This window comes from Vigna unguiculata, chromosome 3 (genome assembly GCF_037176805.1).
Source record: "Vigna unguiculata cultivar grain cowpea cultivar isolate G323 ecotype 2 chromosome 3, ASM3717680v1, whole genome shotgun sequence".
NCBI classification, from domain to species: Eukaryota; Viridiplantae; Streptophyta; class Magnoliopsida; order Fabales; family Fabaceae; genus Vigna; species Vigna unguiculata.
In genome coordinates, this window is record NC_140794.1 from 34,865,003 (window position 1) to 34,889,536 (window position 24,534).

The window sequence follows — 24,534 nt, forward strand, 5'->3', positions numbered from 1 at the left end:
AAGTATTTTTCCAATAGAGTCTTTTCATGTGCTTTTCTTGCTTGTTTTGATTTAAAGTTTTGTCACCTTGATATCCTTTCCTTAGAGTTTAGCTTTCTTGGCTCTAAGTACTTTTATTGCTTGTCTTTAGGTTCTTTGTTTTGTCTTAGTAGTTTTCTTCCTTTGCTTTCTTTTGAGTGTAGTGGCCAAGCCACTTGAACTTGTCTTGAAAAGGTTTCCAAAAACTTTGAAAGCATTTCACTCCTTCGAGGAGCTTTGAGTGTAGCCTTGCCTTGTTACTTTGGGAGAGTGATGTAAACACTTGGGTCACATTTTGGGTTGGAATTGGTCTCGGTTTTCATGTTGTCTAACCCCTAATTCATTTATTTTGTCTCGGATTTGAGTGTTTTTGTTGTAGGAATCATGGCAAGTTCATCAAATGCACCTACACCAAACAAAAACAATACATTGATGAGATTGCTTCGGGATTTGGAGTTGTCTAGGAAGGAGGCCTTTGAACAATTGAGAAAAGACAAGGAGCAAAGTGACCTAAGAATCCAAGAGCACATTCAAAGGCTTGAAGCTAAAGAGCAAGAAAGAGGGGCTAGGAAAAGAGGGCATTTTAGGTGCAACCCATCACAAGAGAAGCAAACTCCAAAGATTCCTAAGTTATATGGAAGAAGTGATCCCAAAATCTTCCTTGATTGGGAAGCTAAAGTTGATCAAATTTTCAATGAACATCATGTAAAGGATCAAACACAAGTTGATCTAGTAGTGTTAGGATTTTTTGAGTATGCCAAAACTTGGTGGCATAAAGTTTGTAAAAATTATGACCAAGGGCCACCCGCGGCTTCTTGGATGGACATTAAAACTCTTATGCGCGCTAGATTTGTTCCTCCCTCCTATAGGAAGGAACTTCTTTTGAAGCTCCAAAGGCTTCACCAAGGTCCTATGTGTGTGAGTGAGTACTTTAAAGAATTAGAGTCTCAAATGTTTAGGGTTGGAATAAGAGAAACTAACAAAGAAAAAATGAAAAGGTTTGTGAATGGTCTTAGGAGAGACATACAAGACCAAGTAGAGTTGTATGAGTACTCCACTCTTCAAAATATTTTCACACTTGCTCTTAGGATTGAAACTCATTTGAAAAGAAAGAATAGGGCAAGGAAGAGTTACTCACCCAACCACTACTATAGTCACTCATGGAAGGGAAAAGCTAAAGAGAAACATGATAAATTTCCTTCTAAGTCTCACCAAGTACCATCAAGTAAAAATAAGTTACCAAGTGGTCACACTCACCATTCCACTTCTCAAAGATCAAGTTCCATTAAATGTTTTAAATGTTTGGGGTATAAACATATTGCTTTGAATTGCCCAATGAAGAGGACAATGATCTTAAAGAAGAGTGATGATGAGAGTGAACATTTTTCTTGCCCTTCCCCCCAAAATACTTCTTCCCACACTTCTTCTTCAATTGAAAGGACTAAACCCTTCGAAAGTGGATTGTTAATGGTAAGGCGCCAACTAGGGCAAGTTCCCAAAGAACTTGATCCTTCTAAAAGACAAAACCTTTTTCATGGAGGGTGCCTTATCAATGACAAGATATGTCACTTCATCATAGATAGTGGAAGTTATGTAAATATGGCTAGCCCAAGGGTGGTGGACAAGTTTGGCTTGAAAACCATTCCTCATGTCAAACCCTACAACCTATCATGGCTTAAGGAAGAAGAAATAAAAGTAACTAAACAAGTCCTCATTAACTTTTCAATTGGCAACTTTAAGGATGAGGTATTATGTGACATTGTGCCTATGGAAGCCAACCATATTTTGCTAGGTAGGCCATGGCAATTTGATAGAAAAGTTGTTTATGATGGCCATGCAAACACTTATGTTTTTTCCTCCCTAGGAAAGAAGTTCACAGTCCTACCTCTCCCACCTCCACAAGAAAATGAGGACAAAAATAAAATAAAAGATGAAAAAGAAAAAGAAAAGGGGTAAGCTTTCACCAAGGAGTTACTTGCCTACAAAAAGAGTTTTTCAAAGCAAGAGGTGCAACACCACTCTTCATTCTCTTCCCAAACAAAGAGAGATGAACAAAAACACAAGCAAGAAAATGAGAGTGGCATTAAAAAGAAAGAGGGCACCTCCAAGACTAGGGATCAAATCATTAAAGATGAAGAAAGTTCTCATCATCTCAAGTCAAGCTCCATCAACAAAGACTTCAAGAATTTGAGGTCAAATTCTCTCCAACAAGGGGAGAATGATAAAGGATTGATCCCTACCAAGGATGATGGCCCATGGCACATGCTTAGAAGAAAGGGAGTTCCTTGATCCCTTCCTTTGCTTTTATTTTCTTTAGTTTAAAATTCCTTTAAGTTGGCTTGGTTAACTATTTTTGAGTTGACTTGTTGACCTTGACTTTGGGTTGACTTGTTGACTCAAAAGATTAGCTTAACCTTAAACCAACATGCTAATAAATTCCTTAATTTGCTTTTGTAGGAATAAGAAAGGAGGAGGACCACATAGGAGACACTTGGCGTCCTAAGGAAGAGAGAGAAGGAATAAGACTTTCTAGAAGCATCTAGAAAGGGGAGGCCCACATGCCTTGGACACCAAGTCTTCTAGAATGTTCTAGAACCTTCCTTTGGGAGCCTTGGCCATGAAGACTTGCCACCTAGATGGCTTGGACGAAAATTCACCCATGTGCACCCTAGGATGACCTACTTTCTAGAACATGCTAGGTTTCTTTTGTAATCTTTTAACTTAGTTGTTTTGCTAAGGGGCCCCTAACACTTGTCTATTTAAGGGGACCTCTAACACTTGTACAAGGGTTGAACATTTTGGAGAAATTATACACTTTGTGTTTCAACCTTTGGTGAGAGCATTCCTCCTTAGGGACTGGAGTTCTTTCAAGCCTTATCTTGCCTTGGCAAGTGGCGACATACACCACTCATCTTCAAGGTTCCCATGGCTTCTTCTAGCCTAGCCTTGTAGTGGCGTGAATCCTCCATTCCTCCCATTTTGCTTGCTTTTCATTTTATGTTTCTTTACTCTTCTTGGTTTATATTGTTTCTATTATATGTTTTTCCTTTTGATTTCTTACTCCCCATCAATCCATTCTCCTCCTCTCTAGAACCTTGGAAAGGAACCTTCACATCTAGATAGCTTGCTATCTTAATGTCCAGTGGGGATTTCCTTGGTTTTCTTAATCAACTCACACCACATTCAATAATCTTAAAAAGGAACAAGATAATCCTTCATCATATTGCTCCCATGGACTCTTGTCATCTTCTTTTGGGATGGGCATGGCTTCATTTTAAAACACTTTATCTTGATGAACGTTCCATTTATTTGAGGCATGAGGGACATCAAAAGAAGTAGAAATTTATGACACCAAGACAAGTCACTAAGGATCAACGTAGGCTGAAGGAAGGAGAAAAGAGAGAAAAAGAAAGAATAGAAAAAGAAGTAATATAAACTGCAGAAGGAAGGGAAAATAAAAAAAAAAGAAATAGAACTGGAGAAAAATATGATGAAAAGTTTATTTGTCAATGTTTTTTCTTCTACAGTTTGTGATGTCATTTTACAGGAAAAAAGGATAAGCATGTTTATGAAAAACACCAACTTCCGTGTTTAAAAAGGAAGCTTGTTCATAGTGCTTTATTATGCATTTGGTCTGTCGATAAGAAGCAAATTCGTCAAACACAATGCATGGAATTATTTATTGTTACATATCAAGGTGGGGTACTGTTGCCAAGAAATGTTATCGATGGATTGCAACCATTGGAAAGTAACAAATATCAAGTTGAATTTGATCCTGGAAGAAGAGAATTAGTTCCAACTTGTGAAAAAATAAAAGTCCTTCACAAGATAATAATAAACTTACATTAAAACTGGTGTCTTAAGATTCGGGACAAATCTTCTCGAAGAAGGAGGGTATGATGTGAATTGCATATGGGTCAAATAGAGGATGACTGATGTGTCGATACAGTTTCTTTTATTTAAATGAGGGCCCAATGCCTTGTAAAATTGGCTGACCAAATTATCTTTGTGCTTAACCAATTAATGGTCTTTAGTTTTGCTTTATCTTCAAGTTGAAATAAGGGTGCATATGCCAACTTAAGAACCAACCTTTGGAAGATCAAGAGGACCTTTGCTCAAAGTTTGTGGATGACTTTTGGTAGCCTTAAATTCAGTTACAATCAACCATTAAGTAGCGGATCATCATTACCTTGAGTGGATCATTAATTAATAGCTTTAAACGGGATGATATTGAAATTGATGTGTGATTTCTAATTCTGATGGTTAAAGCTCCTATATAAGTTGAACCATTTTCATCAGTGAAGGCAAGTTGAGTTTTATTCAGAAGATAAAGAGTTTAATCCTATCTATCTTAGTGAGAGTGATTCTCCTAAGTTCTTGAGTGATTCAAGAATCCATGAGTTTAATCAAAGGTCCTTTATCCCTTTGTGTGTTTCAACTCTTAGGCTTATCTTCCATTCTCGGAAGTGCGGTGTCTATCAATTTCCGTTCGATCTTCTTTTATGTTTCCATTTTCTCGTTTTAAATAATTGCTCAAATTTCTTGCTTGTTAGCATTCCAACAATGATAGATCAGTCAAACGAATCGAACCCTGTGGATTCACATCATTTGGTATTCAAAGCCTGGCTATCTAGATTTGGAATAGGAAAGGAAGTTTATTATACAAAGTGTTTAACCGAAGGCCATCCATGTTTAGTTGCATTCGATTACGGAAGCAAAAACAATGTTGTGAGCCAAAGATTGGTGGAGAAACTGCAGTTACTAGCAACCTTTCATGTGGATCAAGCATGGATTTTGTTCTTATGGGACCAAGCTGTACTTCACAAGTCTCGCGTACTATCTTGATGTTCGGATGCCGAGTGAGTCTTTTGGCTTCGAGGGGCTATGGTCACGGCGTAGGTGTGCCTGCAAAAGACACTCCGATGCCAAAGTCAGTGCTGAGTGATGTCAATGGTTACAGAGAATATTTAATGCGTAATCAATGCATAGGATAGTGTGCTATTTATACCTTTTTTACCTGTGGGTCCTACCTGGGATGGGCTTTTGGCCCAATATTCCCTTCTTGGCTATTCTTGGATCCAGTGTTGAGGGGGAAATTACCAGGAGATCCCTCAGGGGTAGGCGGTATTCAGCACTCAGTCGTGAGAATGTCTACGGATGGTGGATCTCATCATATTGATCGAAATGGTTACGTCATGGATTTGGATTGTCCTAGGGAGGGGTATTCGTAGTGCGGGATAGGCGGCTTAGGGAATTTGTTGCCGTAAAACCTTTTGTTTGTGATTGGGGATGTCTGGAAGAGGATGCAGCCTTAGAGGTTCGCTGGCGGAAGCCTGGGAAGGGAGGGGCATTCTTTAGTACAAGGTATGCGGTCTAGAGTGTGTTTGGTGGTCGCGTACTATAGGAGGGGATGTCTAGCGAGAAGTGTGCGACCCGGGTGTTTGTTGAGGGTCGCATGTTGAAGAAGAGGTAGCCGACACAGGGTGTGTGGTGGTTGGGTTTACTGAGGTTGCATGCTTAGGGGTGTGGAGGCCGTGTACCTTGGGTACGGTTGGGACATCAGCCTTCCAGTCTTAAGGAGGGAAATGACATGTAGACTTTAGAGGCCGAGGCCGTGTACTTTGGGTATGGTTGGGACATCAGCCTTCCAGTCGGGAGGTGGGAAACGATGCGTAGACTTTAGAGGCCGAGGCCCTGTACTTAGGCATGGTTGGGACAGATTTTATTCAGTACATGGCAATGTGTGAAAGAAGTATTATGTGATATTGCTCCCATGGACTCTTGTCCTCTTCTTTTGGGATGGGGCATGGCTTTGTTTTAAAACACTCCATCTTGATGAACATTCCCTTTATTTGAGGCATGGGGGACATCAAAAGAAGTAGAAATTTATGACACCAAGACAAGTCAGTAAGGATCAACGTAGGCTGAAGGAGAAAACAGAAAAACAAAGAATAGAAAAAGAAGTAATATAAAAGGATAAGCATGTGAATGAAACTAGAGAAAGTTTATTCGTCAATGTTTTTTCTTCTACAGTTTGTGATGTCATTTTACAGGAACAAAAGGATAAGCATGTGAATGAAACACACCAACTTCCATGTTTAAAAAGGAAGCTTGTTCATAGTGCTTTATTATGCATTTGGTCCGTTGATAAGAAGCAAATTCGTCAAACACAATGCATTGAATTATTTATTGTTACATATGAAGGTGGGATACTGTTGCCAAGAAATGTTATCGACGAATTGCAACCATTGGAAAGTAAAAAATATCAAGTTGAATTTGATCCTGGAAGAAGAGAATTAGTTTCAACTTGTGAAAAAATAAAAGTCCTTCACAAGATCATAATAAACTTACATTAAAACTAGTGTCTTAAGATTTGGGACAAATCTTCTCGAAGAAGGAGGGTATGATGTGAATTGCATATGGGTCAAATGGAGGATGACTGATGCACAATGTTGATGCAGTTTCTTTTATTTAAATAAGGGCCCAATGCTTTGTAAAATTGGCTGACCAAATTGTGTTTGTGCTTAACCAATTAATGGGCTTTAGTTTTGCTTTATCTTCAAGTTGAAATAAGGGTCCATATGCCAACTTTAGAACCAACCTTTGGAAGATCAAGAGGACCTTTGCTCAAAGTTTGTGGATGACTTTTGGTAGCCTTAAATTCAGTTACAATCAACCATTAAGTAGTGCATCGTCATTAGCTTCAGTGGATCATTAATTAATAGCATTAAGCGAGATGATATTTAAATTTATGTGTCATTTGTAATTTTGATGGTTAAAGCTCCTATATAAGTTGAACCATTTTCATCAATGAAGGCAAGCAGAGTTTTATTAAGAAAATAAACAAGTTTTATCTTATCTATCTTAGTGAGAGTGATTCTCCTACGTTCTTGAGTGATTCAAGAATCCATGAGTTTTATCAAACGTCCTTTATCCCTTTGTGTGTTTCAACTCTTAGGCTTATCTTACATTCTTGGAAGTGTGATGTCTATCAATTTCCGTTCCATCTTCTTTTATGTTTTCATTTTCTCGTTTTAAATAATTTCTCAAATTTGTTGCTTGTTAGCATTCCAACAATGATAGATCAGTCAAACGAATCGAACCTTGTGGATTCACATCATTTGTTATTCAGAGCCTGGCAATCTAGATTTGGAATAGGAAAGGAAGTTTATTATACAAAGTGTTTAACCGAAGGCCATCCATGTTTAGTTGCATTCGATTACGAAAGCGAAAACAATGTTATGAGCCAAAGATTGGTGGTGAAACTCCAGTTACCAGCAACATTTCATCTGGATCAAGCATGGATCAAATTCAGTACATGGCAATGTGTGAAAGAAGTAATATGTGATATTTCTCCCATGGACTCTTGTCATCTTGTTTTGGGATGGGCATGACTTCGTTTTAAAACACTCAATCTTGATGAACGTTCCCTTTATTTAAGGCATGAGGGACAACAAAAGTAGTAGAAATTTATGACACCATGACAAGTCAGTAAGGATCAACGTAGGCTGAAGGAGAAAATAGAAAAAGAAAGAATAGAAAAAGAAGTAATATAAACTGCAGAAGGAAGGGAAAATAAAGAAAAAGAAATGGAACTAGGAAAAGTTTATTCGTCAATATTTTTTCTTCTATAGTTTGTGATGTCATTTTACATCAACAAAAGGATAAGCATGTGAATGAAACACACCAACTTCCATGTTTAAAAAGGAAGCTTGTTCATAGTGCTTTATTATGCATTTGGTCCGTCGACAAGAACCAAATTCATCAAACACAATGCGTAGAATTATTTATTGTCACATATCAAGGTGGGGTACAGTTGCCAAGAAATATTATCGATGGATTGCAACCATCGGAAAGTAACAAATATCAAGTTCAATTTGATCCTCGAAGAAGAGAATTAGTTCAACTTGTGAAAAAATAAAAGTCTTTCACAAGATCATAATAAACTTACGTTAAAACTGGTGTCGTAAGATTCGGGAAAAATCTTCTCGAAGAAGGAGGGTATGATGTGAATTGCATATGGATCAAATGGAGGATGACTAATGCGCCGTGTTGATGCAGTTTCTTTTATTTAAATAAGGGCCCAATGCTTTGTAAAATTGGCTGACCAAATTGTGTTTGTGCTTAACCCATTAATGGGCTTTAGTTTTGCTTTAGTTTTGGTAGCCTTAAATTCAGTTACAATCAACCGTTAAGTAGCGGATCGTTTTTAGCTTGAGTGGATCATTAATTAATAGCTTTAGGCGGGATGATATTGAAATTTAGGTGTCTTTTGTAATTGATATGGTTAAAGCTCCTATATAAGTTAAACCATTTTCATCAATGAAGGCAAGCTGAGTTTTATTTAGAAAATAAACGAGTTGTATCTCATCCTTCTTAGTGAGAGTGATTCTCCTATGTTCTTGAGTGATTCAAGAATCCATGAGTTTAATCAAAGGTCCTTTATCCCTTTTTGTGTTATAACTCTTAGGCTTATCTTCCATTCTTGGAAGTGTGATGTCTATCAATTTCTGTTCCATCTTCTTTTATGTTTCCATTTTCTCGTTTTAAATAATTTCTCAAATTTCTTGCTTGTTAGCATTCCAACAATGATAGATCAGTCAAAGGAATCGAACCCTGTGGTTTCACATCATTTGGTATTCAGAGCCTGACTATCTAGATTTGGAATAGGAAAGGAAGTTTATTATACAAAGTGTTTAACCGAAGGCCATCCATGTTTAGTTGCATTCGATTACGGAAGCGAAAACAATGTTGTGAGCCAAAGATTGATGGAGAAACTCCAGTTACCAGCAACCTTTCATCTGGATCAAGCATGGATCAAATTCAGTACATGGCAACGTGTGAACGAAGTATTATGTGATATTGCTCCCATGGACTCTTGTCATCTTCTTTTGGGATGGGCATGGCTTCGTTTTAAAACACTTTGATGAGTCATTATTTTCTTCCATTTCACTAGCCTTTGTGTACCCATTAGACAGTTGATTAGTGCTTAATTGTTCATCATTAGAGTGTTTTTCATCTGTTGGGCTTTATTGGGCCACTGTTCCGAATTTGGACTAATTTCACATTATTTGGCCTAATTTTTGTTTTTAATTATTTTTAGGTATTTGGGTGAAGCAATTTTGGAGCTTGGACATTAATATTTAGTTGAAGAAACTTTCCACATCATTGCCACATCATTTCCATGTCATTTCCACGTCAGCAAAGTCAATGGGTCAACATTTGAGGCCCAGATTGGCATTTTTGTAATTCTGCGGCTCATAATGGCAGTTTTGTAATTCTGAGTGGCATGGGTGATATGACCACGAATTAGGTCTGCATGAGGAAGAGGCAGCCGCTCCATCATCTTCAACCTCTCTTCAAAACCTCCATTTTCGTTCTCCAAGCTTCCATGGACGCCCACCTTGCGGTTTTTCACGTTTTTGGCTCATTTTTACCGTTTTTATGCATATTTGACAGCACCCATTGAGGGTTTTACGTTTGGAATTCGTTTTCTTGCTTGGGCAGTTCGTTTTGTGGGTTTTATTGACTTGGAACAATACCCATTCATGGGGTTTTCGCATTTATATATGATAACACCGTTTTGCATTCCATTTAAGCTTTGAAATCTCAATTTTTGCTCTTAAATTGCGTTTTCAGATTTGATAAGTTAGGGTTCTTGGTTCTGATTTTTGTGATTTCAGTTTTGAAGTGTTTAATTACTCATTTCCATGTCTAGCTAAATTCGTGTATTGACTCCTTGATGAAAAATGCAATGAAGCTTTGAGGTTGTGCTTGTTTTGTGAAATTTGCCATGTTTTGTTCTGAATTCGTGGAATGCATGTGGTGAATCTGTCAATGCTTAATTTACAGAGTAATTGCATGTGTTTTGTTTAAGATACGTTCATGCTTAATGTATGTAGCTTGGCTGTCACGAATTTAAGGATGTGTGCATTGCTTAATTGCATAATGAAGCTAGATTGTAATTTTCGCTTAGTGAATTATTATCTAGTGGATTGAGACAAGGCAGGGTTGGTGTTAATTTGGTGGCCTATGATAAGTGAAATTGCGTTTGAATCAGGGATGTCAATACGGTTTTAGTCACTGTAGCATTTAAATTAATCTATTGATTAGCATTCCGAATCTGTCTGCCAACACCCCCCCCTGTGTTTTATTATTGTGTTCATCTGGAAAATTGGCTTTGAATGAAAATATTGGTCGTTGGGAGACGACTTGGTTCACTTTCATGTACTGCATTTAATATGTTTTAATTTGGTGGGGTACAACCTCAATCACACTCCATCTTCATGAACGTTCCATTTATTTGAGGCATGAGGGACATCAAAAGAAGTAGAAATTTATGACACCAAGACAAGCTAGTAAGGATCAACGTAGGCCGAAGGAAGGAGAAAACAGAAAAAGAAAGAATAGAAAACGAACTAATATAAACTGCATAAGGAAGGGAAAATAAAAAAAAAATGGAACTAGAGAAAAATATGATGAAAAGTTTATTCATCAATGTTTTTTCTTCTATAGTTTGTGATGTCATTTTACAGGAACAAAAGGATAAGCATGTGAATGAAACGCACCAACTTCCATGTTTAAAAATGAAGCTTGTTCATAGTGCTTTATTATGCATTTGGTCCGTCGACAAGAAGCAAATTCGTCAAACACAATGCATGGAATTATTTATTCTTACATATCAAGGTGGGGTACTGTTGCCAAAGAAATGTTATTGACGAATTGCAACCATTGTAAAGTAACAAATATCAAGATGTATTTGATCTTGGAAGAAGAGAATTAGTTTCAACTTGTGAAAAAATAAAAGTCCTTCACAAGATCATAATAAACATACATTAAAACTAGTGTCTTAAGATTCGGGACAAATCTTCTCGAAGAAGGAGGGTATGATGTGAATTGCATATGGGTCAAATGGAGGATGACTAATGCGCCGTGTTGATGCAGTTTCTTTTATTTAAATAAGGGCCCAATGCTTTGTAAAATTGGCTGACCAAATTGTGTTTGTGCTTAACCAATTAATGGGCTTTAGTTTTGCTTTATCTTCAAGTTGAAGTAACGGTCCATATGCCAACTTAAGAACCAACCTTTGGAAGATCAAGAGGACCTTTGCTCAAAGTTTGTGGATGGCTTTTGGTAACCTTAAATTCTATTACAATCAACCGTTAAGTAGCAGATTGTTATTAGCTTGAGTGGATCATTAATTAATAGCATTAAGCGTGTTGATATTGACATTTATGTGTCTTTTGTAATTCTGATGGTTAAAGCTCCTATATAAGTTGAACCATTTTCATCAATGAAGGCAAGCTGAGTTTTATTCAGAAAATAAACGAGTTTTATCTTATCTATCTTACTGAGGGTGATTCTCCTAAGTTCTTGAGTGATTCAAGAATCCATGAGTTTAATCAAAGGTCCTTCATCCCTTTGTGTGTTTCAACTCTTAGGCTTATCTTCCATTCTTGGAAGTGTGATGTCTATCAATTTTTGTTCCATCTTCTTTTATGTTTCCATTTTCTCATTTTAAATAATTTCTCAAACTTCTTGCTTGTTAGCATTCCAACAATGATAGATCAGTCAAACGAATCGAACCCTGTGGATTCACATCATGTTGTATTCAGAGCCTGGCTATCTAGATTTGGAATAGGAAAGGAAGTTTATTATACAAAGTGTTTAACCGAAGGGCATCCATGTTTAGTTGCAGTCTATTACGGAAGCGAAAGCAATGTTATGAGCCAAAGATTGGTGGACAAACTCTAGTTACCAGCAACCTTTCATCTGGATCAATCGTGGATCAATTTCATTACATGGCAATGTGTGAAAGAAGTATTATGTGATATTGCTCCCATGGACTCTTGTCATATTCTTTTGGGATGGGCATGGCTTCGTTTTAAAACACTCCATCTTGATGAACGTTCCCTTTATTTGAGGCATGAGGGACATTAAAAGAAGTAGAAATTTATGAATCCAAGACAACTCAGTAAGGATCAAGGTAGGCTGAAGGAGAAAACAGAAAAAGAAGTAATATAAACTGCAGAAGGAAGGGAAAATAAAGAAAAAGAAATGGAACTAGCTAATGGTTATTCGTCAATGTTTTTTCTTCTATAGTTTGTGATGTCATTTTACAGGAACAAAAGGATAAGCATGTGAATGAAACACACCAACTTCCATGTTTAAAAAGGAAGCTTGTTCATAGTGCTTTATTATGCATTTGGTCCGTCGACAAGAAGGAAATTCGTCAAACACAATGCATGGAATTATTTATTGTTACATATCAAGGTGGGATACAGTTGCCAAGAAATGTTATCGATGGATTGCAACCATCAGAAAGTAACAAATATCAAGTTGAATTTTATCTTGGAAGAAGAGAATTAGTTTCAACTTGTGAAAAAATAAAAGTCTTTCACAAGGTCATAATAAACTTACGTTAAAACTGGTGTAGTAAGATTCGGTACAAATCTTCTCGAAGAAGGAGGGTATGATGTGAATTGCATATGGGTCAAATGCAGGATGACTAATGCGCCGTGTTGATGCAATTTCTTTTATTTAAATAAGGACCCAATGCTTTGTAAAATTGGCTGACCAATATGTGTTTGTGCTTAACCAAATAATGGGTTTTAGTTTTGCTTTATCTTCAAGTTGAAATAAAGGTCCATATGCCAACTTAAGAACCAACCTTTGGAAGATCAAGAGGACCTTTGCTCAAAGTTTGTGGATGACTTTTGGTAGCCTTAAATTCAGTTACAATCAACCGTTAAGTAGCGGATCGTTTTTAGCTTGAGTGGATCATTAATTAATAGCTTTAGGCGGGTTGATATTGAAATCTAGGTGTCTTTTGTAATTCTGATGGTTAAAGCTCCTATATAAGTTGAACCATTTTCATCAATGAAGGCAAGCTGAGTTTTATTCAGAAAATAAACAAGTTGTATCTCATCTATCTTAGTGAGAGTGATTCTCCTAAGTTCTTGAGTGATTCAAGAATCCATGAGTTTAATCAAAGGTGCTTCTTCCCTTTTTGTGTTTCAACTCTTAGGCTTATCTTCCATTCTTGGAAGTGTGATGTCTATCAATTTCTGTTCCATCTTCTTTTATGTTTCCATTTTCTCGTTTTAAATAATTTCTCAAATTTCTTGCTTGTTAGCATTCCAACAATGATAGATCAGTCAAACGAATCGAACCCTATGGTTTCACATCATTTTGTATTCAGAGCCTGGCTATCTAGATTTGGAATAGGAATGGAAGTTTATTATACAAAGTGTTTAACCGAAGGCCATCCATGTTTAGTTGCAGTCTGTTACGGAAGCGAAAACAATGTTGTGAGGCAAAGATTGATGGAGAAACTCCAGTTACCAGCAACCTTTCATCTCGATAAAGCGTGGATCAAATTCAGTACATGGCAATGTGTGAAAGAAGTATTATGTGATATTACTCCCATGGACTCTTGTCATCTTCTTTTGGGATCGGCATGGCTTCGTTTTAAAACACTCCATCTTCATGAACGTTCCCTTTATTTGAGGCATGAGGGACATCAAAAGAAGTAGAAATTTATGACACCAAGACAAGTTAGTAAGGATCAACGTAGGCCGAAGGAAGGAGAAAACAGAAAAAGAAAGAATAGAAAAAGAAGTAATATAAAGTGCAAAAGGAAGGGAAAATAAAAAAAAATTGAACTAGAGAAAAATATGATGAAAATTTTATTCGTCAATGTTTTTTCTTCTATAGTTTGTGATGTCATTTTACAGGAACAAAAGGATAAGCATGTGAATGAAACACACCAACTTCCATGTTTAAAAAGGAAAGTTGTTCATAGTGCTTTGATGAGTTCAAATTTTTGCCCTCATTTAATATCTAAATTTGGGGATTTAATTGAATTTTCTGTGCTTAAAGATTGATTTAATTAGGATTTGTGATTATTGGATTTATTGAGTAAGTTTGGTAAAAGTGGCGTAAAAATTGATTTTAGTTGAATAAAATATTATTGGATATTCTAACGTTTGTTAATGCAGCTGGAATTTATTTTTGGTCAATTAATAATGTGATTTTGAAATATTCAAAGTTACAAAATAAGTCCAAAATCAAGAAATTCTGAAAAAGAATAAATCAGGAGCTAAATGCACCCCCAGATTTTATTTGCACACTCCTTCCTCAAGTGGACCACAAAAACCTATTCTGCACCCCCAGTTTTCACTAAGTTGCACCCCTCCTACCACTTAAATTCCACTCAACCAGATCACGCCATGTGGCAATCCCCACCTCTTAAAATTAGCCAACCAGAACAAGCCACGTGTCATAATCCTACCCTCACCAAGTTAACCAATCAGATTCTGCCACGTCATCATCTTCATCTCCCAAAACCCTAACTCTAATTTTCTCCTCTCCTTCCACCCTCCACACAGCCGCCGCCGCCAACCTTTTCTGACCACCATCGCAGCTCCACGCGAACCTTCACCGTGAGCACACAGCCACTTCACTCACGCATCAGCCATGGAAACTGCCACACCTCCGCTCGCCACACCTCCGCGAACCAGAACACCGCGACGCAACACCTCCATTTTCTCTCCATCATCTTCTCCGTCGCGCTCACCATGACAACACCATCTTCACGCCTCCGCGAGGTTTGCTTCGCGACCACCACGATTCTGCAGCGCATAACCATGGAGCTCCTTCGCCTGCACCAGTTCCTCCACCATCGCGATCATCTTCTTCACTCGCGCCACCAGATCGCGCAGTCACCACCTGTTCTGCAGCACCATCTTCGCGCGAACCAGTGCTGCCACTGCAAATGCAACCACCGCGCCCACCAGACGAACCATCGCGAAGCGCCGCCACCTTCTCCGCACCAGATCTACGGCCTTCGCACGCCACAGTTGCAGCACACACATCTCCTCGCCGCGCCACCACCATCTTCCTCCATTCGCGGCCGTCACAGAGCATTGCGCACTATCTTCACCACTGCAGCAGCACCTCCGCGTCGCGCCACCTCGCCGGAGAAGAAGCCGGAGCAGCCGCCGTCAGCCGCGCAGCCAGGGAGGAAGGAGGAAGGGGCAGAAACCCTAATTCTGGAAAGTGTACTCTGCGCCACGTGTCAGCGTCTGATAGGACAGTCAAACTGGTCAACTGGTCAACTCTGGTCAACTGGTCAAAGTCAGCAGTCAACTCTGGTCAAAACTGCAAATATGGTTAAATGAGAAGGGCAGAATTGGAAATTGGACAGGAATTAAGTTGCTAATTAATTAAATAAAAATAAAAGATTTTAGCAACTGACAGATAAAGCCCAAAGTCCAGTTGAAGCCTATATAAAGAGACTTAAGGGAGCAGAAACGGGACACAATTTGACGACTGACAATTTACAGCTGACAGCTTAGACACTTAGAACTCTCTGGTTTTGGCAGATACCATCTCCACCACATCTCTCATTCTTTTTTTATTTTCTTTCCTTCATATTATCATGTATTCCATCAAAGCCATGGAGGGCTAAGCTTTTAGGGTTGATTCCACTGTAATTTCTTAAATGGATTCTGAGGTTAGATGAATTTATATGTTTTGTTATTTTGATTATTGTTGTGGTTTTTGTTTATCTATGTCCTTTGCTTCTTAATCGAATAGAAAATAATGATTTTAAATCTACATGCATGCTAATCATATGAGTTAAAAGGTTTTTAAATTAAATTGAGACTTTACTTTGATTTTGTTTAGAAACTTTCATTTGATTAAATAAGTTTTTGCCAATAATTGAGACTTTAATTTGATTAGAGGTAATTACTTTACCTAAAATTAGTCAAGACTTTACTTTGATTAATTAAGTTTTCTATTTGGTAAAGGAACAAAGGAATAGACATGATTAGGCATAGTAAAATTAATTGAGACTGTACTTTGATTGAATTTACTATGGATAATCTAACAATTCTCACTTTTAATTGAGATTGTACTTTGATTAAAAGTGAGGATGCCAACAAATGAATTGAGTCTTTACATTGATTTATTTGTAAATCAACAACAATAATTAATTTAACAATAATCTCTAGATAACCAATGAAGAATCTGATTTAGAAAAAGCAGTGGAATTGACCTATTTACTATTACTGTGTTTACAATCTTCCGTGTCATTTTCTTTGCATATCAAAACCCCCCTATTTTTATAGTTGCTAGTTTTAAATTGCATTTTTGAGAATCAAATATTTGAGATCAATTCCGTATTCGTTGTGAGACGACTCAGGGTTATCTTAACCCTAACTATTTTCTTCACTACAAACTGGCAATACTGAAGTTACTAAGTAGTGGTAATTTGATCGCCTAACGACAGCGATATCAAATTTGGCGCCGTTGCCGGGGAATACGGTTAGTATTTCTTTTATTTTGATTCTGTTTTTATTTATTTTATTTTATTTTTATTTTATTTTTATTTTTTTATTTTATTTTATTTTATTTTATTTTATTATTTTACGCATATACGTTTGATATAGTTTGTTATTTTGTAGTATCTAGTTTTCTGTTAATATACTCCAAGCAAAGTTCTATTTTTGTTTTGATTAAGAATTTCTTTTAAGAAATTTTTGAGACTAGTTTGGAAAACTCTATCTAGGAAAGACTTGGTATTTAAGTTGTCCACTGTGACGCACCTCTCTTTCCTGGGAGTAGACCCAACGACATCTTAACTTATTTCTTTCTTGAAATCTTTCTCCAAAACAAGAATAGGAAGAAAAAAACACACAGGGAAACACTTTCAGGTGGACTTGCATAGTGCATGACTCGGGCCAATCCGGGTCAATTTTATAAACACGTAGAAGACTTGAACTCAAGTGTTCTACTGAAGGAGCACCATCATCATCTGAACCTACCACTGAAAGTGTACCACTAGAATCACCTCCGGTGATTAACATATCTTCTGATCCATCACCTGAACCAGAAATTCAAGAAGATAGAATGGAAGAAAGAACAATAAGAGAGTTGGCTTCACCGGATGCAGCAATTACACAAAACATGTGCATCCAATATCCAGATGGAGAATGTGAGCTTAAGTCTGGGTTAATCCATCTTTTACCCAAATTCCATGGATTAGCAGGAGAAGACCCGTACCATCATTTGAAGGAATTTCATGTTGTTTGTTCATCCATGAGACCTACAACAGTGACAGAGGAACATATCAAGCTTAAGGCATTTCCATTCTCATTGCAAGATGCCGCTAAGAATTGGTTATACTGCCTTCCGCCAGGATCCATCAATACCTGGGAGACTCTGAAAAGATTATTTCTGGAAAAGTTTTTTCCAGCATCTAGAGTTGCTGCTATTCGCAAAGATATTTATGGGATAAGGCAACAAGAAAGAGAAAGTCTTCACGAGTATTGGGAAAGATTCAAAAAGTTATGTGCTTCATGTCCTCATCACCAAATAAACGAGCATCTCCTCATTCAATACTTTTATGAGGGATTGAGTATCATGGATAGACAAATGATAGATGCTGCAAGTGGAGGGTCATTGGTGGACAAAACGCCAACAAATGCAAGACAATTGATTGAAACTATGGCGTCGAACCATCAACAATTTTCCACAAGGAGTAATTCTATAACTCTATTGAAGGGAACCCATGGAGTAGAAGCTTCATATGTTGCAGATCACAAGAAATTAGAAGGGAAGTTGGATGACTTAGCGGCCATGGTAAGGACCTTGACAGACTTACAGAAAAAGCCTATCCCTTCTACTTTATGTGGAATTTGTGCTTCTACTAATCATCCTACAGAGGCTTGTTCTATGTTAAAAGAGACAGGGACGTTAGACAATGAACAACCTCAGGCATATGCTGCAAACATCTATGGCAATAATAGACCACCTTGGCAGCAATACAACCATGATTTGTCCTCCAACAAGTACAACCTAGATTGGAAGGAATATCCCAGCCAGAAATGGGGAAATCAACAGCCTCAACACCAACAAGTCTATGTTCCACCTCAACAGAGGCAACAACCACAACCAGCGGCAACCTCTGGTGATTCAAACATGGAAGCAATGATGAAAATGATGGCTGACATGATGAAGGGACAAATCAATGAGTTGAAACAGACAATGGAAGCAACCAATCAGAATTTGCAAAATCAGATTGGACAAATGGCAAATGAGTTAAATCAGATGAAGTCTCAATAAGGCTCAAGCAATTTGCCTGCACAAACTGTAATCAACCCGAGAAATGTAAGTGCTATTACGTTAAGATCGGGTAAGCAAATACAAGGTCTTGGGGATGCCCAAGAAGATGAAGATAAGGACAATGAAGTTGTACCTAATGATGAAAGAGGAAGATCAGATGAAGCAACACAAGCAACATCTGAAATGCCTACACCCAGTGATAACTCCAGGTTGGTATCCCCTAATACTTCCTCTGAAAATCCTTCTCCTTATTCTCCTCCTCCTCCCTATCCAAACCGTTTGAAACCAAAAACTAAAAAGATGGAGGAATTAGACAAAGAAATCTTGAATACTTTCAAGAAAGTGGAGATAAACATTCCTTTGTTGGATGCTGTGAGACAAATTCCTAAATACGCCAAGTTTCTCAAAGAATTATGTACACATAAAAGGCGTATTATGGACAAAGAGGTAGTGAACATGAGAAGAAATGTCTCTAGCTTAATTAAGAAGCCTGCAGTCAGAATGCCGCAAAAGTGTAAGGATCCACGTATGTTTTTTGTTCCTTGCATTATAGGTAGTACTAAGTTTGACAATGCTATGTTAGATTTAGGAGCTTCCATTAATGTAATGCCTTTATCTGTTTTTACTTCACTTCATCTTGGACCTCTTAAGTCTACTGGTGTGGTCATTCAGTTGGCCAACCGTAGCATAGTTAACCCTGCAGGTGTACTAGAAGATGTGCTTGTCCGTGTGGACAAATTAATTTTTCCTGCAGATTTCTATATCTTGGACATGAAGGATGATGAAGGAATGAGTTCGACCACAATTATTTTGGGAAGACCATTCATGATGACAGCACGTACCAAGATAGACGTGCATGCAGGATCCTTGACTATGGAGATAGGAGATGAGAAGGTGCAGTTCAACGTGCTAGAAGCCATGAAGCACCCAATTGAAGACCATTCTTTGTTTTGTATTGATTTATTGAGTAATGTAGTGAACAATTATGCTTTTGGACTTTTGGACGTTTTATCTGGTTTTTCTTCTTCTTTGGATTTTTCTTTTTCGAATGTTTCGGGCTCAATTTTAGACGAAAGAGAAAATTGTAAAACAGTTGATGTTGAGGACGCGGTGTCACTATTTGATACCTCTGTGGCGTCCAAGTGTGATGCTGAGGTGGCTGAAATTACCTTAGGCAATAAAATGTTGCCATCTGTGGAACAACCACCTACTTTGGAGTTGAAACCTTTACCATCTCATTTGAAATATGTTTATCTTGAGAGGGATGGGAAACTCCCTGTTATTATATTTGCCTTGCTTACTAACGAGCAGGAACAAAAGCTATTGCAGGTTATCAAAGATCACAAGCGAGCAATAGGCTGGACTTTGGCAGATATTCCTGGTATTAGTCCTTCTTTCTGCATGCACAGAATACTCTTGGAGGAGGATGCTAAGCCAGTGAGGCAACCTCAGAGGAGACTGAATCCTCAGCTGATGGAGGTTGTGAAGAAAGAAGTCACCAAGTTGCTACAAGCAGGTATTATATATCCCATTTCTGACAGCACTTGGGTGAGTCATGTACATGTGGTCCCCAAGAAATCTGGGATCACCGTGGTCAAGAATGAGAAGAACGAGTTGATTCCTACTCGTATTCAGAATAGCTGGAGGGTCTGTATTGATTATAGAAGACTAAACCAGGCCACCAGGAAGGACCACTTCCCTTTACCATTCATGGACCAAATGTTAGATCGATTGGCAGGTAAGTCTCATTACTGTTTTCTTGATGGATTCTCTGGGTATTTTCAGATTTGTATTGCCCTAGAAGATCAACATAAGACTACTTTTACTTGTCCATTCGATACATATGCTTATAGGAAAATGCCATTTGGCCTTTGCAATGCTCCTGGAACATTTCAGCGATGTATGATGAGTATTTTTACAGATTTGTTGGAGCATTGTATTGAGGTTTTTATGGATGATTTTAGTGTATATGGTTCATCTTTTGATCATTGCTTGTCTAATCTTGCTAGAGTCTTGGAGAGATGTGAAGAAACTAACCTTGTTCTAAATTTTGAAAAATGTCATTTTATGGTGGAACAAGGTATAGTTTTAGGTCACGTTGTTTCCAAGAATGGTATATCTGTAGATCCTGCTAAAATTGATATTATTTCACAATTGCCTTACCCCTCTTCTGTGAAAGAGGTTCGATCTTTTCTTGGACATGCAGGATTTTACAAGAGGTTTATCAAGGACTTCAGCAAGATAGCCAACCCTCTCTCCAACTTGTTGCAAAAGGATATAGTATTTGACTTTGGAGAGAGGTGCAAAGATGCATTTGATACATTGAAAAAGGCGCTTACCACCACTCCTATCATCCAGCCACCTGACTGGACATTACCGTTCGAGTTGATGTGTGATGCATCAAACTTTGCAGTAGGAGCGGTGCTTGCACAAAAAGATGGGAAGCTATCACATGTGATATATTATGCTTCCAGAACGTTGGACACAGCGCAGGCTAACTACACCACGACTGAGAAGGAATTATTGGCTGTTGTGTTTGCCTTGGACAAATTCAGACCGTATATACTTGGTTCCAAGGTAATTGTTTATACTGATCATGCAGCATTAAAATTCCTTCTGAAGAAAGCAGATTCGAAACCAAGGTTGATCAGATGGATGCTACTACTCCAAGAGTTTGACATTGAGATTCTAGACAGAAGTGGAGCACATAACTTGGTAGCTGATCATCTTAGCAGAATTGAAAATGGAGAAGATAACATTCCTATTAAGGATGACTTTCCTGATGAAGTCCTCCTAGCATTAACTGCTGTGAAAGGTATGTTTCCTGAACCTTGGTTTGCTGACATTGTTAATTATTTGGTTGTTTCTGCTATTCCTCCTTCCTTCTCCAAATATGAAAGAATCAAGCTAAAAAGTGAGGCAAAGTACTATATCTGGGAAGATCCAATTTTATGGCGCATTGGTAGTGACCAAGTCATAAGGAGGTGTGTTCCAGATATCAAGATACCTCATGTGCTTGAGTTCTGTCATTCGTCTCCTTTTGGCGGACATTATGGCACACAAAGAACAGGTAGGAAGGTGTTGGATTGTGGATTATATTGGCCTACCATTTTTAAAGATGCACAGAGGGTATATGAAAATTGTGAGCAGTGCCAAAGGGCAGCCAGATCCATTACAAGAAGGGATGAAATGCCTCAACAACCCATGCTATATTGTGAGGTATTTGATATTTGGGGTATTGATTTTATGGGTCCTTTTCCTCCTTCTTTTGGGTTTTCTTATATTTTGCTTGCTGTAGACTATGTCTCCAAATGGGTGGAAGCCATAGCTACAAGGACTAATGATTCTCGAGTTGTTATGAGTTTTGTCAGGTCTAATATTTTCTGCAGATTTGGGATACCACGAGCCATCATCAGTGACCAGGGGACCCATTTCTGTAATAGGCTACTTGAGAATATGTTGAAGAAGTATGGGGTGACACATCGCATTGCTACACCATATCACCCCCAAACCAATGGACAAGCAGAGATCTCTAACAGAGAGATTAAAAAGATACTAGAGAAAGTAGTGAAGCCTAGTCGAAAGGATTGGGCCACAAGATTGGATGAAGCACTTTGGGCACACAGGACAGCCTACAAAACACCTATAGGTATGTCACCTTTCAGGGTGGTTTTTGGAAAGGCTTGTCATCTACCTGTGGAGATTGAACATCAGGCCTATTGGGCCGTGAAAGCATGCAACTTGGATTTGGAAGAAGCAGGAAATGAGCGAAAGCTTCAGTTGCAAGAACTAGAGGAGATTAGGCTAGCAGCCTATGAAAATTCAAAGTTCTACAAAGAGAAAACCAAGAAGTTCCATGACCAAAAGCTTGTGGCTAGAAAGGATTTCAAGGTAGGCCAGAAGGTGTTACTATACAAATCCAAGCTGGGTCACATGAGTGGTAAGTTGCGTTCTACTTGGGAAGGACCATACATTGTTACAGAAGTCTTCCCTTATGGAGCAGTGGAGATCAAGGAAGAATCTTCAGCAAGAACTTTCAAAGTTAATGGGCATCGTCTTCGGATATTCAATGAAAATCAAGATATGCTGAACAAGACGATGGATGGGATGAACTTGACTTCTCCCTCATACCTTCCACCTTGAGGAGGTAAGTACACTTCATACTTTTTCTTTGCATTTTATACATATTGAATACATTGAGGACAATGCATGGATAAAGTGTGGGGGTGTGGGGAGATTTTCCCCCTTTTCTGTTTTTGTTTTCTATTTGTTTTGTTTTTCCTTTTCTAATTTTGTTTTCTGTTTGTTTTTATTTAAAAAAAAAAAGTTTCTGTTTTCAATAAAACATATTGACATTGGATTTTTGGATTTGATTTACTAATTGGAACGGTCATAATTCTGGGAAAATAAAAGTTATGTGCTATGAGTGGATTGTTGTCTGTGATTTACTGATTGAGTTGATTTGAGAGTGTCTGGAATAAATCTTTTGTGAAAGAGTTTTTGACCTTGTGAGTTTTGAGCTTTATTGTAAGGATGAACTACCATGTGTCATTCCTATTTTTCTTGTGTGATTTGCTCATGTCTTGTTGGTACTCAAATGTTTAGCTTGATTCTGTTGTTTTGCATCTTAGGTGAACATACATGATTTGATATGACTGAGGCATTTCTTGTTTTTAGCTACTTGGCCAAATAAGCTAACCATGACATTGATCCATTGGTAGCCCCTTGAGCTTAAACCTCTTTTTCTTGTTTTGAGCATATTGTTAAACCTTAAAAAGAAAAAGACCATGTTTGTCCTTAGGGAGAAAGAAGGAGCTAGTGGATTATGTTGAGATTGGTTGAGGAATAAAGTGTGGGGGTGAGTATTTCCCCCACAAAGTTGTAAAAATGGCAAAAGGAAAATAATTGTTGATGACAGAGTGTTGTAATGAAAAATGATTGCTGTCTGAAAAAGAGCAACAAAGGATAAAAGAAAAAAAAAATTGTTTTTGAAACTATGCTCCATAACTCTTTCTTCCTTACTATTTCAAAAACACACAAATCCTAAAGTTTTTCCTACCTTTTCCTTGGCCTCATTATAACCTGTGAAAAGTCCTCATGATTTTTGAATGCATGTTTTCTGAAAGCTGTGAATATTAGAGTCTTGCTAAGCATTGAGAGTGTTTCCTTGCATGGGTATTTTGAGTGAAAACACAAGCCAAAACACTTGAGCGAATCTTGGTGAGAAAATATATATTTAACTTGAGTGTTCCTCTTTCATAGTTGATTATCTTGTAAACTCAAAAGATTAACTCATGTGTGAAAAACAGAATATTATCCATTTGTTTGTGCATGACAGCATGATTTCTAGAAGATTGATCTGTTTCCATTGGTATTCATTTCTTTAATCCACTGAAAATATGGAATAAAAGACCTCAGAAAAAAAAAAGTTTTGAAATTGTTCAATTTTGCCCAGGAGTGCAAAAGGATAAGTGTGGGTGTGTGATGAGTTCAAATTTTTGCCCTCATTTAATATTTAAATTTGGGGATTTAATTGAATTTTCTGTGCTTAAAGATTGATTTAATTAGGATTTGTGATTATTGGATTTATTGAGTAAGTTTGGTAAAAGTGGCGTAAAAATTGATTTTAGTTGCATAAAATATTATTGGATATTCTAACGTTTGTTAATGCAGCTGGAATTTATTTTTGGTCAATTAATAATGTGATTTTGAAATATTCAAAGTTACAAAATAAGTCCAAAATCAAGAAATTCTGAAAAAAGAATAAATCAGGAGCTAAATGCACCCCCAGATTTTATTTGCACACTCCTTCCTCAAGTGGACCACAAAAACCTGTTCTGCACCCCCAGTTTTCACTAAGTTGCACCCCTCCTACCACTTAAATTCCACTCAACCAGATCACGCCATGTGGCAATCCCCACCTCTTAAAATTAGCCAACCAGAACAAGCCACGTGTCATAATCCTACCCTCACCAAGTTAAACAATCAGATTCTGCCACGTCATCATCTTCATCTCCCAAAACCCTAACTCTAATTTTCTCCTCTCCTTCCACCCTCCACACAGCCGTCGCCGCCAACCTTTTCCGACCACCATCGCAGCTCCGCGCGAACCTTCACCGTGAGCACACAGCCACTTCACTCACGCATCAGCCATGGAAACTGCCACACCTCCGCTCGCCACACCTCCGCGAACCAGAACACCGCGACGCAGCACCTCCATTTTCTCTCCATCATCTTCTCCGTCGCGCTCACCATGACAACACCATCTTCACGCCTCCGCGAGGTTTGCTTCGCGACCACCACGATTCTGCAGCGCACAACCATGGAGCTCCTTCGCCTGCACCAGTTCCTCCACCATCGCGATCATCTTCTTCACTCGCGCCA

General features: G+C 38.0%; 1 pseudogene; it reads left to right on the plus strand.

Moving 5' to 3' along the window:
* Positions 1–16,992: 16,992 nt before the first annotated feature.
* On the plus strand, positions 16,993–24,272 carry LOC146887767 (uncharacterized; annotated as a pseudogene).
* The last annotated feature ends 262 nt before the right edge of the window (positions 24,273–24,534 follow it).